The sequence below is a fragment of the Micropterus salmoides genome, unplaced genomic scaffold (assembly GCF_014851395.1).
Source record: "Micropterus salmoides isolate LMB-PRFRI ecotype aquatic unplaced genomic scaffold, ASM1485139v1 Ms_hic_scaffold_11, whole genome shotgun sequence".
NCBI classification, from domain to species: Eukaryota; Metazoa; Chordata; class Actinopteri; order Centrarchiformes; family Centrarchidae; genus Micropterus; species Micropterus salmoides.
The window spans coordinates 32,401,472-32,420,949 of record NW_024040152.1 but is presented as its reverse complement, the minus strand read 5'-3'; the positions used below and the strand labels follow the sequence as shown (position 1 = coordinate 32,420,949).

At 38.1% G+C, this 19,478-nt stretch overlaps 1 protein-coding gene and 1 long non-coding RNA gene across 2 annotated transcripts in view; one reads left to right on the top strand and one right to left on the bottom strand.

Moving 5' to 3' along the window:
• The window catches only part of tsnare1 (T-SNARE Domain Containing 1), a 182,652-nt gene that overhangs the window by 155,431 nt on the left and 7,743 nt on the right, over positions 1-19,478 (top strand). The window lies entirely within an intron of this gene.
• Positions 8,771-9,553, bottom strand: LOC119898134. The gene is made up of 3 exons (XR_005443493.1): positions 9,511-9,553; positions 9,036-9,138; positions 8,771-8,934 (listed from the first exon to the last, which is right to left on the bottom strand). It is a non-coding gene; the product is annotated as an uncharacterized LOC119898134 (long non-coding RNA).

The following is a 19,478-nucleotide window of genomic DNA, read 5'->3' as shown; positions in this document are numbered from 1 at the left end:
CTCTATTAATCAGAAGGTAGGACAGACTATATGCAGCCTGAGACAAAACCTGGGGAACAAAGGTTTACTCCTAATGCTTTCATACTGTGAATCAGGTGTAATAGTCAACTTCTATCCACTAGCATGTGGATTTTGGCCAGCAGTGAATGGATACAATCTACAAAGGTTTTATGTCATTAGGGGCGGCTGTGGCTCAGAAGGTAGAGCGGGTTGGCTGTTAATCAGAAGATTGGCGGTTCAATCTCTGGCTCTTCCAGGCTGCATGTTGAAGTGTCCTTGGGCATGATACTGAACCCCGAATTGCCCCTGGTGGCTGTTCCACACTGAGCCCTTAAGTGCAATTAAGGGGGCTTTCACACCTACCTCGTTTGGTCCGGACTTTCGGACTTTTCAGTTTGGTCCGAACCAAAAATACAGGTGCGAAACCTCCCCTGGACCACAGTCCGGATCAAACAGATGAAATTTGGTCCGATGAAAAAAGGTAGTCTCGGTTCCGGATCAAACCGAACCGTGGTTGGGTTCATTTCTGGTGTGAAAGCATTTTTTGGATGGTTCGGACTTTCAGACCATTTACAGGAAGTTCAGCGTTTGCCGTATAAACCGGAAACAAACAAATGCACGGAGAAATGAGGACACAATTATAAATCTCTCGTGACAGATCCTCTTTTCAAACAGAGGGCCATTATAGAAGCACACTGCCACCCATCCCTTTGGTCTCTCCTCAAATGTAGGAGCAGAAGGATTGCTTGCCGTCTTCTCCTCCTGTCCTGTCGGCGACGTTATAATGTTCGCACAACGAGAATATTTAATTTCGACTAGCCTTCAATATCGTTGGTGCTGTAGGTAGTAATGCCATAATAATAACAATATAGTGGTGGCAAATATGCATATGTTCATTTTTTCTTCATTCATTCTTGTCAAAGGTACCCGCTCAACGATTTAATAAACCAATCAATGTCAAGTATAGGGAGACGCAGCCCACATAGATGATGACGACAGGACACAAGTGTGTCATGTAAAGTCCTGAAGTGCGGTCGCAGAATTGCAGTGTGAAACCAAACCAAAACTAACCGAATGTATCAAAACATGAACTTTGGTTCGGACCTTGGTGCGGACTTTCAGGTGTGAAAGCCCCCTTATACTTCGAATCGATGGTGTAGCCTCTGCGTAGCCCCCTACCCTATGCCGTCACCTACGGCGTACCCTGACGTGCACCTCCTCAAATGTAATCGATAACATTTGAAAAGCCCGCACCAGCCATACGTTTACAATTTTACCCCCATTCACCTTAACGGAGGGCAAAACTGGAAGTTAGCCGGCCCAGCCGGCAAAAGTCAACAAAGTGGACACTGTAGCGCTACCGCCAACTAGCGTTTGGGGGTTTAATTACATATTGACGGACACACTGACGCACAAGTATAAATGCCTGGCTGACCCTACGCAGGAGTATAAATCAAGCTTTAGGGTCCGTGTATGAATGTGTGTGTGAATGGTGAATGCGAAAGCGCTTTCAGTGGCTGCAAAGACAAATACATATACATATGTGCTCTATATACAAATATAGAGCATTTCCGTAACACTAAAACAATGAAAGAGGAACACCATCATTAACAGAAGTTTGTGTGTGTGTGTGTGTGTGTGGTACATTCATCTAACTCTAATTTACTTTTGTACATTTAAAAGTTACATAATTTAAGCAGAGAAGTACAACTGGGGAGTCAGGAGGAGGGCATCATAATGTCGACCACATGTATGATTTCCATTTAAGTACAAGAATAGAACAAAACTATTCTGATACATTGCCTTGTTTAGTATGGTAAGCAGTTAGAAGCAACAGTTATATGACTTAGAGTTATTAGAGGCATGTTGCTTTTTCAAATGTCATATTTAATTTCTTTTACTGTTAAAAATCTATAGTAAAAAAAGTATCTGCATGACTGGACGCTGCTAGGGGTTAATGGGAAAAAGTGTTAGTTATTCTTTGATTTGGGTGATGTGACCATTTCAGAGACAGATGCATCACATTTAAAGAAGAACTTGTTAATGCCAAATATTTTAATTTAACTCAAGCTGGCACACAAAACTACAAGTACAATATGATGCACATGGGCTGACTAAGTAAGTAAGATCTGCAAATTTGATGGTATATTTTATAAAAAGACACCAGTGTTTAGGTGAACATTATGGCTTTTATTTTTTATTGTTGCACTTTCTTTGGAGACTTCACCAGAAAAATTGTATTGGTCAATTCATTTGAATTAATTTATTATTTTACACGCGTGTCTCTGACTGGACTAGCATCAGGAGCAGAGTTTGCTCTCCAGTAGCATAAGCATCCATTAATCCAGAAACCTGAGGGTTCTGTGTATGGACTTAACACACGCTATTAAAACAAGACCAGAGATTTGAGTACATACCTGGCTTCACACATATTAGAGGATAGAAGATAATGGGTGAGCTCCTCAACCCATAATCAAAGTGTTCAAATAAGGGACACATATGCTACACACTTTGTCAGTCATCCTCTTACATACTGTCCATTTAGTAGCCTACAGTTACAGGACACACTTTGGTGTATACACCAGACACTTTAACCGTCTGATTTTCTGGTCGAGTCTTAAATTCTTTCAGAAATATTTAACCTGCCTGAAGTATTCAGCCCACAGACTTCAATAGACATTTGGTGACCGCTAGTCCTCAAATTGTGTGACCTAAAGATATCATGTCATTGTAACAGGGATAGACAGTGGTCAAAGGTCTTTAGATTCTCCACATCTCAGGAAATCCATGCAGTAATGTAAAAGAAGTATGAATATGAGTGTGAGATGAGTAATAGTCTTAATGTGGAGGAACAGAAGACCGAAATATCAGTGACACAAGGTTACTGTCATCACACTGGCATCGTGTGTTTAAGGAAACATACAGATATCACAATTAATTTGATACATTAAGCACTGTTAGTGGCCACAAGATGTTCTAATATTCATATTGCAGCCCATAAGTGTTACAGTGTTAGACTGACCAACATACTGACAACTGTGTTATTCACAGAGCCTTACCGGTAGTGTGGCTGAATATGGGACATTTGGCCTGAGGTTGGCGCTACAGGAAAAAACATAGGTTCATTAAAATTCTACAAGTTCATTCCCTGATAGCTTGAATGTCAATCTCACTAATTTGTCATGGCAGTCCACAAATGCAAATGTACATGCAAATGCAAATAAATAATGTTTTCCTCCACTGCCTTTATGCCATTATTAGGAAATGGTTTGTTGAGAGAAACAGCTGGTGGCACTGATTTTCCAGTTGGATACCATTAAACCATTGCATAAGATGAGGAAGCAACAAGAAGATTGATATAATTAAATAAGTTGGTTTCCATTGCATGTTGTCGCATTTTGCTTTTACCAATAAACCAACTTTTTCCACATCAGCCAAGCGTAAAAATGTTTTTATGATATTTTTGAGATGTTCAATTTTCAACGTTTCTACTCAGTCTCTAAAAATTGGTGGATAGAAACGGACCTTTTATGGTTCCTATTTGAGGAAATCTACAATTACTACAATAATAATCTTGACAATAGTGTTCTTCCAACATAGTGGCAAAGGTTTAAGGAAGTTAATGGACTTTTTCCTCAGCATAAAAGGAGGAGTACAGGCACTGCTAACAAACTGTTCTTTTCTCACACACACTGTAAATAGATCTTCAGCACTGCAATTCAAACATTTTCAACATATGAGAATCATATAGCAGTATAGTTCTAAACTTTTTTTGCTCTGAAAGGCGATAGTTTCTTAAGGTGATTAACTGGTCAAGAACATGGGTTTAAACAGATAAGAGATTCTTATTTCACCAGAGTTAATACAAAACATGGCATGAGTTTTTATTGTGCAGGTTTGCCAAAATGTAAACACACATAGACTTAAAATAACAGGGCTTCGTGGCAACAAAATGCTTTTTTTTGTATAACCGAAGCCACATTTTGAGCTAGTTTATTCCAAACAGAGGTAAAAAAACAAAAAAAAACAAACAATAACAGGGACAAAATCATGAGTTTTTTGTTTGTTTTTGACACGTTTCAGAATGGGATTCGGGAGGAGGGCATCATAATGTATACAGACATTTTTGGTGTGTTGAAAACTGGTAGAAAAACAGGTAAAAACTAAAAGTCAAGAGGTAAAACTCTCTAAAACGTTTGTTCATAAAACCTGTGCCCAAACATGTATAGTACCCCTCACATGCCATTTGATGACATTTCCAAGTGACACAACTTATCCTAAAGATTAGATAAGATCCTAAAGTTAAGACATGTAGTAACTAGATACAGCATAGTATCGCGATATTTTATATGACAATATCGTATCGATACACGGACGCCAAATATCGATCTTTTATAAATTGTACATGAGAATTTTACTTTTGGTACTATAATAATAAGGTCAGTTGATTTTTCAGTCCTCGTTTTTTCTTTGGGGACACAATTTGAAATTGGAAAAAAGGTAATAAATTTCATATATTGTAAAATATCGTATCTTGATAATATTGTATCGTGGGGCCTCTGGTGATTCCCACACCTAGTAGTAACTATTCCATACAACAGCCCAGGGTTCAAAGTGTAACTGTCCCATGGTCTCAGAAGCAGATTTAACAATCTGTTACGTGTCGTCTCTACAGTAGGTGCTCTCCATCTCAAAGCTCTTCTTCACCTACAGCAAAGTGAGACACAAAAGTTGTTCCTTAGCTCTCTGCCTTCAAATGCTGTCACCTCACAACTCTATCTGTATATTAACTGCAGAGTTGGATTACACTGTGGCTATGATGTGCTACACATCCCTGACACGCCACTTTACCCAAGGGGATAAACTGCAGTTTTGATGTAGCTTAACAGCCTGTTGTCACTCTTGAGCAGCTATCATACAAGTGAGAGTCAGTGCTCAGATTGCTATTGTAATTCACACTGTGGATCAGTAACACAATGTGGGCAGTGGCAGACAAGATAGTGTTTTTTTTTTCTCCAAAAGGATATTGAAGGATTTGTGCTGTCCTGGAGGTGCAGTGTGTGTTTGTGTTGATCAAACTGTGTCAGAAGTTGAGTACAACATTTTTTTTTTCTTTTCGTTGTTTTCTTACTGAATTTTAAACACAGATATATGCCATATTTCAAGCACCTTTTTTCCCGCCTCTGATAAATATTAATGAATTAATGCAGTGGATACATGCTATATTTAGACTCCAAAGCTGCTTTAGTCACTATGAAACACAGCACACATGCTCACACTGAAAGAGGCTTATTCAAATGATGTAAAAAGCTAAGTTGACAACACAGAGCGGGAATTCAGGAGCTCTGCAACTCTGTGATGTTATGACAAAAAAATAAATATTGAAAGAGAAGCATATTTAAAAAGCAGGAAGGTAAGTTTTAGGGAATAATTTCAAACAGGAATGTAAAAACAATAATCATATTTGGCTTTCTCTGTACTGTTATAGCTTTAACGAGCATTATATGCTTGAGGGCGTTATTTTGGTGGATGCTTAACAAACTGGAACTGGACAAGTGTTTGTTTAAATTAAAAAATATGAGGTATTTTGCCATGCATGCTTCAGATTGTCTGAATCTCTGTCCCTCTGAAACAGAGATCTGAGCCAGTGAAGGGGAACTTGTGCGTTGCTGCCACAGTTAGTGGAGTTCTTTGGGCCTGGTATCGTTAATCCATGTCTATGAACAAGTGTGACAATAAGCTCTCTGTCTGAACAGCAATCCTCTTAGGCAAAGCTTTGTGGGTAAACTTGCCTCATGCAAATTCTAAACCCCATTTGCTTTGAGGGACTAGTCAGCTGCATTGAGATTAATGGCCAAGTGACTACTTGATTTAATAGGGTTATTTCACATCTTCCGGGGGGAAAATAAACAACAAAGTTAATGCAAGACATTTGTCACTGACGTCCTCAATCTCTCTTCTCTAAGTGGGAGAAGTTTCTTCTGCGTATAGATGTGTTACTTACTCAGCCTGGCGCTGGTGAAATAGCTGGTAAGCTTAGCAGATGTTAAATGTCTGTATGATTAGTCTGGAAGTAAGAAATAATTATCTTAAATAAGTTTCAGTTGTTTGGGCTGTTAAAAACCCAAGCTGAAAAGTTTTTGTGCATTGTGGTAAATTACAGCAATATCGAAAACTGTATTAGAGATAAATGCAGCGGGGAGAGGAAGTGCCATGCAATTTTTCATTACAGGGTAAAAAATGAAAATCCGTATTTATCTTTTTCCATGCCGTCAGCTTACTCCAACTTTGCTGCAGGGGATTACTGGCTGGGTGGGTATGGCTCTGTCACCGCAAAGTGGGAGACAACACACTGTGACAACGGTGATCTGAGAGCGCTGCCGACTCTTCCAAGTCACAGCTGTGGGGGAATGATTAGCCCAAAGTTGAGCAGGAGCGTTTAAATACTTCCTCATGACCTTTAATCCCCAATCAAATCAAAATGCCACACTTCCCTCCACTGCAGAACACAAGCAAACACCCCACTGCCTGTTTGTCTGCTCAGCTCCCAGCATGCACTGCTAACAGCTCTCCAGAAGATCTGACTTTACCTAAAGCTGACTGATTTCCTTAACAGGTTAAATGAGTGCCATCCTCTAGTGGAGGGCTTAGTGCTGGGTCACATCAGGACTGTCATGGGACTCAACTCAGTGACATATTGGAGGTGTTTGAAAATGTTTTAGTGCTTTTTACAGTTATGCACTGACTGACTCGACAAAAAGGATCACAGCAGTCATGGTAGTCAACAAGAGAATTTGAGTGAAATACCACAGAATTACTGTTAAGTAATGGCTAACTTACTCAGGTAGTGATCGGCTGCGTAGCTGCTGGTTGAAAATGTTTTCTGTTATCTTTTATACATACGTGTACAAAATAATAGGAATGCAACAACTGTATAGAGTTGTGTTGCAGGTAGTGAGCCGCTGTCTTGGTGGTTTTCTTTTCCTTGTTTTGTTCTGTCTTAGTGCTCATCCTGCCTGTGTGATGAACTTGCCCCATGTACATTGATTGTGAGCTCCCCTTGCGCTGAGTTAACGTGTCTGCTGGTCATTATATTTACTGGATGTCAGCCAGTATGTGTTTTATGGGCTCGTTGATATCTCAGCCAACCTGTCTCTTTGTTTTAATACGTAGTTTTTTTTTTTAAGGTTTAGATTTGAATATAACTGCTTTCCAGTCGTACTTGCCTTCGGGGTGTTAAGGACCTGTTATTGTAGGCCCCGTTGGAGCCACAATCTTTTCCAATCCAATTTCTTAGCTGTCCATCAATTGTATTTCACCTATTTAACTAAGAATGATAGAGCTAGAGACTGATGTAATGAATTTCTTGGGACCATTGGGTAGGAGGATTAGGGTATTTTGCTTTTAGGGTTTCTGTATGTAACATAGATATGATACTGTAGATTGCATTTGCTTCATTTATTTGTAGTATTTATTTAGACAGTGTGTTAGCACTTAGTGTTTGGGCCCCTGTGCACAAGCTTCAGATAGCTTAAAAAGGGGGTTCCTTTTCACAAATCTGCATTATTTCTAATGATTGTACTTGTTTTTAATGTTTTGTGAAAAAACTAAACTGGACTGAGCTCGGCATCCTGCAGCGACAAAGACTAAAACTAAGCATTTTCAAAAAAGAAACTAAACTAGCAAACCCATGTTAAAAAGTAATTAAAACTAAACTGAAATTTAAAGCAAAAAGTCAAAACGAAATTAAAATAAAAACTAATGGAAAATCTGAAACTATAATAACCTTGGTCTGGATAAAGTAATTTTGACTGACCCACCACACTGACAAAACTGAAATAAGTGTTGATTACTTCTGTGTTCCAGTCACAGTTGGAGATTGGAATACCCTAGTGTAAATTTCTGACTTGCGACCTCAAAGCATTTCAGGTGCAAGATGCCATATGTGAACAAAACACATTGCTGACCCTGACAAACTGACATTTGTATGTATATTTGTCACATGTATACACAATTGAACCCTCAGCAGTGCCCTTGGTGTTAATTAATATAGCCGTTTTAATGACGACAAGTGACAATTTTTCCCACCTTTATAACATTGGTGACATGTTAAAATACTTTTACATACAGAACAGGTTTTACTGTAGGATGTATTATTAATTTAAAAACAGGCAAATATACTATGTTGCCTTTTAGTTGGTTTACCATTTCCAATATACGCTTCCATGAGTGCTGCAATTGTTGTGATATCAGACAATTGCCTCTTCATAAAGTCAGTAGATGGATTCACAAATGGGACTTTGAGCATTGCAAAAACTGAGCTCTCAAAAACAAGGGAAAAAAGCATTAAAATGGGGGAAATTTTACTTAAAATTATCTGCCAACAGAACAAGAATATTTCACTTAAAGCCAAATAAACTTGAAGTGAAGTGAAAATCTCTAACAAATGCCACCTGGTAAGAAGAAATACACCAAAAACAAGTATATTTTGCCTTCAATTAACATAATTAATCTTACTAAGAGTTTAGTTTTTGCAGTGAGCGACATTCCACTGTACGTTTTCTAGTAAGAGGTTGGAAGTTTTTGAGTGACATTTTGACCCGATGATGACGCTGGAGGACAAATGAGAGTATCACCAAAGTTATTAATATTCATCCTGTGGGAACATGAATCTCTATCTAATAGTTGTCTAGACAATTTACTTAAACCCCATCATCAAGCTGGTGTTACATAAAACATTTTCTGTGCTTTCCCTAATTACAGGTCACTGTTTAAAAATATGTGTTTCAAAAGTGAGTTTTATTACAGAGATGGAATGTACAATCCTCTTCGGAGTGTTGGGGGCCAGAGAAGTGAATCCAATCCAGGCAGCTAGTGGCTATGTTGAGAGCAGACCAGAGCGAGGCAGGCAGGTGGGCAGGGGTGTCCAAAATCCTGGGGAACAAGGAAAAACAAACAAGGGCTATATGTGGAGGGAAAAAAATACACAATTAGGATCGCTCTCTCTAGGAAACTAGTTTGGCCGTGACGTGTACCATATTGATACTCAGGGTTGATTTTCTGCAGGCAGGTGATTGTGATGAGATGCAGGTGTGTGGATAACCTCAGCGCAGGAGCCAAGGAAAAGAACACGCCCAGCTAAAACCAAGCACACACAGGGGAAACAGACAGAAAAGACAGTGGGAAGTACTGAACTATGACAAATTGTGTGTCATGGGGCTACCCCATTTAAGCCAGCGGTAGCATTGGTCTTAGCATGCTAAGCTAACCTTAGCTGAGCATTAGCATAGGACTTTTAGCATTACCTTAGCATATGGGCTAGCATCAACGGACACATGGCTTGTCATTTCATGTCATTTCATTTCAGTTCATTTAAGTACTAGTCGAAAGAGTTGAAATCAGGATTAGATAAATACAACACTTATACAAACATTTGGATGATCTTAAAAAAATAAATAAATCCAATAAGCTAAAATAAATGACTTGAAATGAACTGTGTGTTTCATTCACCTGTTCTCATCCTCAAGCAGGCATCTGGGTCAAAGTGGCAAACAAGAAGTGATGGAGTGTGGAGTAATTTATAGGGGGGAAGACCTGTAATGGTCCAAGTGTGAGCCAGTATTGAGGGGTGTACTGCAGTATCTAAAGTTGCTGTTTTGAGAAGCTTTGTTCAGCATGTAACATTTCATTTCTGGTTTTATAGTTGATATATTGTATATTGATGTAGCCAGAAATATTTTGGATATAATTGGAAATATTTTTCCAATTAACTTTGGTTTGTCTTGTAGGAGGGGCTTCTGGTATAAAGGAAGGAGGCAGCGGTTCCTCTTGGCAGAACATGTACTAGAGCTCAATAGTCAGGGCCTGATATAGGGTTTTTCTTTTGGTGTTGTTTAATATCAGTTTGTACTTAGTTTCCTTGTTGTTTGTTTTTGAAATATTTTTGTGATAATTCACACTTGCACTACTGCGCTTTCCACGTGTCTGAAGAAATAAATTGAAGCACCAGGTGAAGAGCTCCTGAGTCCACGTCTCCTGCCCCTATGGGGCTAAAGATTACAGTGTGATTAAGGGAAGAATGCAGGCAGGACTGTCTCTGCCCAGGACTATGGTGGAATCCACACCATTGCAACAGAGAATGTTTCATTTAAGTACATGATATGGAAATAATATTCTTAGAAAAAAATTACTTTTGCTTAAGGTCACTGTGCAAGCACTTTTTTTTTTAATTAATAATTCTTTGTCTAGCGCAGTTTCACTAACAATGAATGCTCCTTTTACAAGAATGCCCTGCTTCACAATCACAAAGTAACAGTGACCTGTCCTCTTTGCTGAGCACATGCATGCTCTCCAGAGAATGAATCCTTTCAATGATGGTCTGTCTACGAGGTAGATATTCGAACGTTGGGTACACATTCGATTTTCAGTTTTGGGATTGGAATATTGATTATTTTATTGATTTTGTTTTTTTTGGGGGGGGGGGGTTTGCACGCCTGACCTCACAGCGGTGAACTTAACGCTCCAGTTCACATCAAAGGGAAAACAAAATGAGGCCTTCAGCTCTGTGGGAGCACTTTAAACTGAGTGATGACAATGGCAGTGGGGCAGTTATGGGGTTTAAGAACATTTAGGAGGCTCTAAAAAAAAGGTAAAAACGAATATTACATAATAATGTGTTTCCGCCACTGTCAGCAGCCACCAACCTGGCCTGCAGCATCTAGTCTTCCAGTCTGCCTCGCTCTTCCCTGGATCAATTTCCGATCACTTCAACACCACGATAAATATCCTTTTTTATCTATCTTCAGTCTCCTCCCTCTCTTAGTCCTGCACGTGGGACTAATAGCCTAGCCGCGAGAGAAGTTAAACACAACCTTTTGGTAATAATAACATGCTGTTATTATACAGCCTACATGTGTAAATAAAGAAACGGGCCGCTCTCTCTCTCACATACGCACACATAGTCAGAGACCGCCCTTATCTCTTCCCCCGTCAGGTTTCACCCTCACTCATGTCATTGCCAGAACTTCTTGGGCATTAATTCTCCTGTTCTGCTTCAATCTATGAAATACATAGCTGTATCTCATGAAATTTCATCCTGCTTACAGTTGGCGTAAGCAGCTGTAAGCCGCCGTTGAAGCTTCAATTATTCGCTGTTAATTACTGTCGAAGCTTCGAAGCTCAAACTGACACTCGGGTCTGACCTGACAATGTGCTGCCCTGAGGTCCTGAGAATTAAAAAGCGAAAGCACTTTCCACTATTGTTTAAATGTTTTCTACCAGTTTTTGCCATTTGTTTCAGTTAAGTTTCAGTTTATGTACAAAAGGGACAGGTAAAATAAACATGTTAAAAGGCCAGCTTAGTTAATTAAAAAATCTTTTTTTTCTCACAATACCACGCTCCTTTTCTTCAGACATCAAAGCACTTCACAGATCCAAAACAATAAGTGACAAAGAATGCGACATGAGATCAGGTATTAGCAACACAGAAACAAGAAAAACAGTAACCAGCAGACAGAGACAGAATGGCTAAGATGGGGCATGTGGGTGGTGAAAATAATGACAGTTGTGATTACAGTTTAGTCGTTCAGTCTGTAACTGTTTATATGTGTATTTGAAGTGACAAAGAGAGGCACTGGCTGTTGAAATAAGAGATTTCATAAATGCTGGCTCAACGCAGAATGCTTCTGAGATCACTGTAATAAGGTGTTACTGTTTTTTGAGTTGTATCTTGGCAACAGACCGCACAGTGAATGAAGGAAGATATTGATTTGGAACTGACAGCCATTTGCCATCGCAAATCATACACTTAATAGTGTTATGAGTTTTCCTGATTTCCGAAGAAGCACTTTGGATAAAGTTGCAGATGGCAACTAAAGAAGGGACGTTTCGTATGTTTACAGTTTTTTTACATTACTGATTGGGTGGTCAGCAGACAGTTTAGAATTAATTACATCAACACTTGATAGCAGAGGTGGGGGACTCGAGTCACATGACTTGACTCTAGTCAGACTCAAGTCGCAAATTTGAAGACTTGAGACTTGCTTGACTAAAACAGACAAATATCTCTACTTGACTTTGACTTGGTGTTCATGACTTGAGACTTCATTTAGACTTGAGACAGATGACCTGAAAATGACTTGATTTTTTTTTTATTAAATACTTGCATTCGCTCATTCCAACATTTGCGGATAATCCTGCAACCATGTGTGCTTTCACATAGCAGTCCGGATCTCCGTAACTATGAAAAAGACCGTTACGTGTAATGCTAGTACAACACATATATTGAAGGATTATGTTGTCATGACGTTAGGAAGAAAAGAACAGCGGTGTGCAAGGTCTGCAGCTCAAAAATCAGCGACACGACCACCACAACATCCAACTTAATGCGTCATAAGTTAGCTTTTTAGCTTAATCATAGGCTTGTCGAATGCATAGAAAGCTAACGTTAAGTTTAAGCTACACCCAGTTGTTTGGCTGCAGTTTGTAACTTTATGTGAAAACCTCTTAACAGGTCCTGATGACAGCTCTTGTTATGTGCCTATAACTGCTACACCGTATTAAAGCTAAAACACTCAAAAAGCCACTGAAAGCCTCATAGTAACTTAATCCATCGATCGATTAAATTCCAACTAAAATGGTCTTGTTACTTTGTCAAAGGTCCAGATGATCCAATCCAGTAAAAACATTTAGTCCAAAACACATTGTTCCATCAATAAATCCCCAGGGACTGCAGAGGCATTGTTTCATATTTGCCAGCAGACGTAGCTAATTTGTCATTATAACAGTAATAACTCAGATTTGGATGTAAACAAATGTGATATCTTGTATTAAAATAAGCGGCTGAACTCTGACCTTTCGACTGACAGCTAATTCGACCCAATAGGAGCTTACATGTCCCATACACAGCCTACAACAGCCAACGAGAGCCCGCGCTGTACGGAAGGGCCAGCCCCTACTTAGTGGGTGGGTCTAGCCAATTGCAACCAATTATGCCAATGACTGGCACTTTGTGTAGCCAATAAAATTCTGGAAATAACGATATCCAGCTTTAAGTAGGAAGTTCATGATCTACTAACAAACAAACACATCTGTGTCAGTCTATGGTGTGATCATAGACTGATGCAGCAGCTGCCCCTTGCCGTGAAGGGGTAGTGCTGTTTTTGGAAAAAAAAAAATGCTGAAATGTACCCTTAGAAAAACATGTGTAAAATATTAATTTCTCATGGTATTGATATAAAATTAAAAATTTGACTAAGGAAGGCTTTATCCTGTGGCCCCACAGTGTTTTCCAGCTAATAAGTCCCAGCTATAGTTATCTGCAGGCATTTGTTAGCGAGCTTTTTCAAGGGGAAACGAAGAATATATTACTTTTAGTGTGTTTAAACTTATATTAATCAATTCCAGTAGCAATTCAAGTAACAGTGATTCTGACTTTTGGGTTAGACACTTCAGAGTTTTATCTTTCAGAGAAGCCCCAAAACCATGCATTTATTCCAAATGGTTCAAGAACTGCATTCAATTAACTTTGGATATACCTTGAATAAGTGTTTAAAATTAATTTCACAGGAATGGTAAGAGCTTACCTTTACTGATACATCTTTCTATTACTCTATTTTTCTGCCCCATTTCAAAAATCAATGAAGCCAATAGTAGACTAAATAATAGGAACACCTTTGTGTATAGTTCAGAATAATTAGAACAGAAACACTCATTACATCTTCCAAAATAAACGTTGTTTATGAGGGTTTTTGTTTTTTATACATCCTACTATACTAGTCCTTTGAAATACTTATTGTGATTGATTAAGGATACACATTCACCAATAAAGCTTTCAGTCCCCTAGACAGTTCACTACTCTACTACACAGACCCTGCTGGCTTGGTTTCCACATGATTACAGAGATGCCATTCATCCTGTAACTGACTGACAATCAATGGCAGTGCCATAGAACTGGTTTTGCCTGTGATTGATAAGATGATACGGGCTATTAGCTTCCTTCATCTGGACGCTGTCTTCTGGAAATGGGGCAGGGCAGTGCTGACCCACCCAATGAGTCTGTATTGATCTAGACTACATTGAAACCTCTAAATCTCCCAACACTCTGGACAAACCACTGTAACTATCTCACTCAGATATACAGTGAATCAAAATGTTTAGTATTAGAATTTTTGATGTAGCCTATTAAAGGTCTCGAGAACTTAGGGGTACTGATTGGGCGATTATGTGACTCACTACTTCTCAGAACTCCTTAATGTGAACAACTATAAACTAGGTATTGTGTTTTGCAAATGTGTTCTAATTTGCCTCATGCAAGAGCCACTCATAGAATACAATCTCCACTCACATGTAAATTCGTCTTTGGCTTCACAGAAATTTATACACTTAAAATACATGAGATAAAGACAAGAAGTGGGCCTGTAATAACAAACGGTTGGGATGAAAGTACTAAAATAATAACCATAAATACATACTGTATCTTAAATAGACATAATGATAGCAGTATATCTACTAAAAAGTAATTTGTTTGGTAAGATGACAGAGGAGGGAATAAAAGATCTCCTAAAGATCTTTCTCATTGTTGTGGGTACCAAATTCAAATGATCTTTATTGGCATGAATGTATAGCAACAATATTGCCAAAGCTATATATAAAGTACATAAGGACAATTAATTTCATATGTTTCATTAGATAAGAAAATAAAACAGCAAGTTGTTTGTGTGTGTTAATACAAAATAAAATAATATATAAAATATAAAGAAATATAAAAAAGTAAATAAATAAAACAGTGTGTGTGTGTGTGTGTGTGTGTGTGTGTGTGTGTATAAAAAAAATAAAATTAAAATTTCAGTAAATGACACAGTAATGTGTGTTATTATAAAAATATATAAAAAATTTAAATAAAATGAATAGATAAAACTGTATATATGTGTGTATTAATAGGGGGGAAATTTTGAAAAAGACTAAAAAAACAAGTTACTAAAATATAAAAAAATCTAAATAATAATAATTTGAAAATGAGTACAATTATTTATCAGTCTGAGTTTTTCATTGTAACTTAATTATTTGCTCAACCCCTCAGCCTGTTTTTATTTTCCATTTAACTCTTTTAACCCTGATTGTAACACTGTAACTATTATATTTTATGTTGCTTTTAAACTTTTACATATTTCCCTGTTGCTTTTATGTTTTATGTAAAGCATATTGAATTACCCTGTTGTTAAAATGTGCTATACAAATAAACTTGCCTTGCCTTGAGTTTCCACTGGTTGTCCTCACTTCATGGCATGAGGAGATATTTTGCAGCAATTATTTGACATTTGGGCATGGGCATTTCTCCCAGTATATAGGAGAGTTTCTGTGTGTCTGATACAAATTTAAATTTGGGAAATGTTTGCAAAGTGTTTTTGTCTTAGTGTTTTATATTTAGGGCATGAGGTTAGAAAGTGCAGCTCTGTCTCTACCTGTCCTGTGTCACACTGGGAGCAGAGTCTCTCCTCTTGTGATAGCCAGCTCTGTCTGTGGCGAACCCTTTTCTATGGCCATGCTGTGTTCCACTCAGTCTGTATGTTGTCAAACTACCTTTGAACTACCTTTACATTTTTCTTAGTTTAGGACATTTTGTTGTGCTCAGGTAGTTTGCCAGTGTGAATTCTCTTTTTAGGGTCAGATAACATTGGAATTTACATTGTGTTTTGGTTGTTTCTTTCCAGTGTTCTTTCCAAAAAACACTTGTTTGACTCTAGAATGAAAATCATCTAAGATAGGACAGGATAAGATAAAAAACTAACTAAAATAAACTTGAATGAATATTGCAAGATGAAGCAAAATGAATATTCACTTCAGCATCATGATCATGGCTTGCCAATATACTGCAAGGTGATTGAATTACTTGGCATAGCCCTATTTTGACATGGAAACATATAGGCTACAGTTCAGTTGTTAGGAAAATGCTCTTTACAGTTTCTCTCACAATGCTTAGCTTTGATGACTTGTTGACAGCTGTATTAATAAATTCACATTTTGTTGGTTTCCCAAATACTGTTGCATTTAATATTTTTTTGTCTGCTGAAGCTGGATTTTAAGTTTTATGTGGAGTTTGGTGTGACATTCTTTATACTCTTTGGAAACACTTTTGTGAATAAGTGAAATGAGTAATTTGCAACTTATAGAGAGTTTGGTGAATAGCCCATTTCCGTCACAGCCGGTTTTGGCTGTGATTGATATGGGCTATTAGCTCACTGCATCTGGACGCTGTGCATGAAACAGGTGTGTATATTAGATCAAAATGAAGGCAGAGTTCGAAAATGGGTGTGATCTGAGGCAAGAAGTGCAAAAGAAGAGAAGGGACCATTGACCCCCCCCCCCCCCACACCACACACACACACACACACACACACACACACACACACACACACACACACACACACACACACACACACACACACACACACACACACTTTACGCCACTGGCCACATTTGTTTTAAATCACAGAACTAGCTTTGCCAAGCTCCAGGAAGAAATTCAATATTCATATTCTTGCCAAACAACTGAGCATTTACAGTATCTCAAAAAAGTGAGTACACCCCTCACATTGTTGTAAATGTTTGATTATATTTTTTCATGTGACAACACAGAAGAAATGACACTTTGCTACAATGTAAAGTAGTGAGTGTACAGCTTGTATAACAGTGGAAATTTGCTGTCCCCTCAAAATAACACATCACATAGCCATTAATGTCCAAACTACTGGCAACAAAAGTCACACAGATGTCACACACCTGTGGCTGGCAGTTGCTCATTATGATTCATCAAAGGATAAAGGAGAATTGTAAAAATCGATGTCGCAATCTTGAAAGTTTTCTTTTGTCAATGAATCATTTTGTAAGAGTCAAGTCTAAATATAGTAAAAGACTAATCAAAAGTTAGTCTAAACTTATGTGAAAGACAAATAAAAGGTGTAACGCTAGTGCTAGATTGGCTAGCTTTGTTGGTAACGTAACTGTCGCAGGAGTTTCGCTTTCACATAAAGTTGTTTAGATAATCTGGAGAAATGTTGGCTTGTTTATAGCCTGTCTGATCATCTGACTGTTTGGGTTTCTTGCCCAGATGTCATAACTGATAGAAATGATGTTCAAAACTTTGAAAATAAGCTGTATTAAAGGCATCATGACTAAGGTAAAGGACAAAGATCCAATAGTGGTCCAAGGTTGACAGCAAGATTATGGGCTGCTGAATAAATGTAGACATACAAGTGTGTGTGTGTGTGTGTGTGTGTGTGTGTGTGTTCCGGATGCAGAGGGGGATGCTCTCTGTGGTGGCAGAGCTTTGATGTGGCCATGACTGGCAACACTCTCTGACTGTGTGAGCCAAGCAGACACAGCCTCTGATATCTACAAAGAACTACCTTTACATCTCGCTCTCTCTCTAGCTCTCTCTCTCTCTCTCCCCAATTCAATTCAAATTAGCTTTATTGACATGAATGTGTAACAACAATATTGCCAAAGCATCAAACTACATAAAAACAATCAACCCCATACATTTCATTAAACAACAAATTAAAGCGTGAATTAATTAAATCGTGTGTGTTTGTGTTAAAAAAAAAAAAACATTCAAATGGCATAAATAAATAAATAAAACAGTAAGCGTGTGTGTGTGTGTGTGTGTGTGTGTAAAAAAATTTAAATATATTAAAAATACAATAAATAAATAAAACAGTAAGCGTGTGTGTGTGTGTGTGTGTGTGTGTGTGTGTGTAAAAAAAAATTAAACAATAAAATAAATAATACCGTAAACGTGTGTGTGTGTATATTAATAGACAAAAAATAAAAAATTCATTAATTGATTAAAAAATAATAATTTTCTGTCTGTCTGATATAAATTTGAATTCGGGGTATATTTGGGAAATGTTTGCAAAGTGTTTTTGTCTTAGTGTTTTATATTTAGGGCATGAGGTTAGAAAGTGCAGCTCTGTCTCTACCTGTCCTGTGTCACACTGGGAGCAGAGTCTCTCCTCTTGTGGTAGCCAGCTCTGTCTGGGGCGACCCTTTCTATGGCCAGGCTGTGTTCACTCAGTCTGTATGTTGTCAACATTTTTCTTAGTTTAGGACATTTTATTATGCTCAGATAGTTTGCTAGTGTGAATTCTCTTTTTAGGGTTAGATAACATTGGAATTTATTTTGTGTTTTGGTCGTTTCTTTCCAGTATTCAATATATTTCTCTTTCTGCTTGTTGATCATTTGGTTTGGTCTGCTTGCTGTCCTGAGGTTGTTGGGGACTTGTTACTGCAGAGAGCCTCAGGGTCAGCTGGCTGAGGGGACTCTTCTCTGGTTTCAGATCCTGGTATGTTACGGCTTTGTGATGGTATGTCTGGGGTTAACTGATTTTAAGTGACTGTAAAATGTAATTGATCTTTTCTGTATTTTTAGTAAGAGGGTGTATTGGCCGAGCTCTGCTCTGCACAGGTTATTTGGTGTCTTTCTCTGCACCTGCAGGATGCTCTTACAGAACTCGGTATGGAAAGATTCTATGATTGTTTTCTCCCATTTGTCAAATTCATTATTTAGTTTTGGCCCCCAAATTTCGCTACCATATAGAATTATTGGTTCTAGTACAAACTGGAAGCCAGATTTCAATTGGAATATAGATTTTAATGTTTCTTTTTATTGCATAGAAAGCTCTTTGTATTGTCCCTCAGATCTTTCACAGCCATGTTGAGGTTTCCTATGTATGTAATGTTAAGGCAAAGGTAAGTGTAGTTTTTTGTATGTTGTAATTTAGTGGTGTCTGAATAGAAATTGTGCGTAACCTGATTTCTGTATTGTTTCTGAAAGATCATTATCTTAGTCTTTGCTGTCTTTACTGTCAGGGCCCAGGTCTGACAGAATCTCTGTAGGAGATTAAGGTGCTGCTGCAAACCTTCTTTAGTAGGTGAGAGCAACACTAAGTCATCTGCATACAGCAGACCTCTGATCTCTGTGTCGTTCAGGATGAGGTCAGGTGCTGTGGAATGCTCTAATTGGTTCACAAATTCATTGATATATAGATTGAAGAGAATTGGACTGAGATTGCATCCCTGCCTCACTCCCCGGCCCTGGGAGAAGAACGCTGTTCTGAAGTAGCCTATAGAAAAGGCCCTTGTGCCAGATGGAATCAAAGGCTTTTTGTAAGTCAACAAAACAGGCATATACCTTTCTTTTCTTAATGTTTAATTCTTGATCAATTAAAGTCTGGAGGGTAAATATATGGTCCGTTGTGCAGCAATTTGGCAAAAGAAAATATTTGGCATTTATGCAGAATATTGAGGTCATCAAGAAAGTTGACAAGTCATTTATTTATGATGTTGCAGAATATTTTATTCCCAGGTTACTGGATACACATATTCCTCTGTAGTTATCTGGGTCAAATTTATCTCCAGATTTATGAATTGGGGTTATTAAACCTTTGTTCCAGATGTCTGAAAAAGTTCCAGTTGCTAGA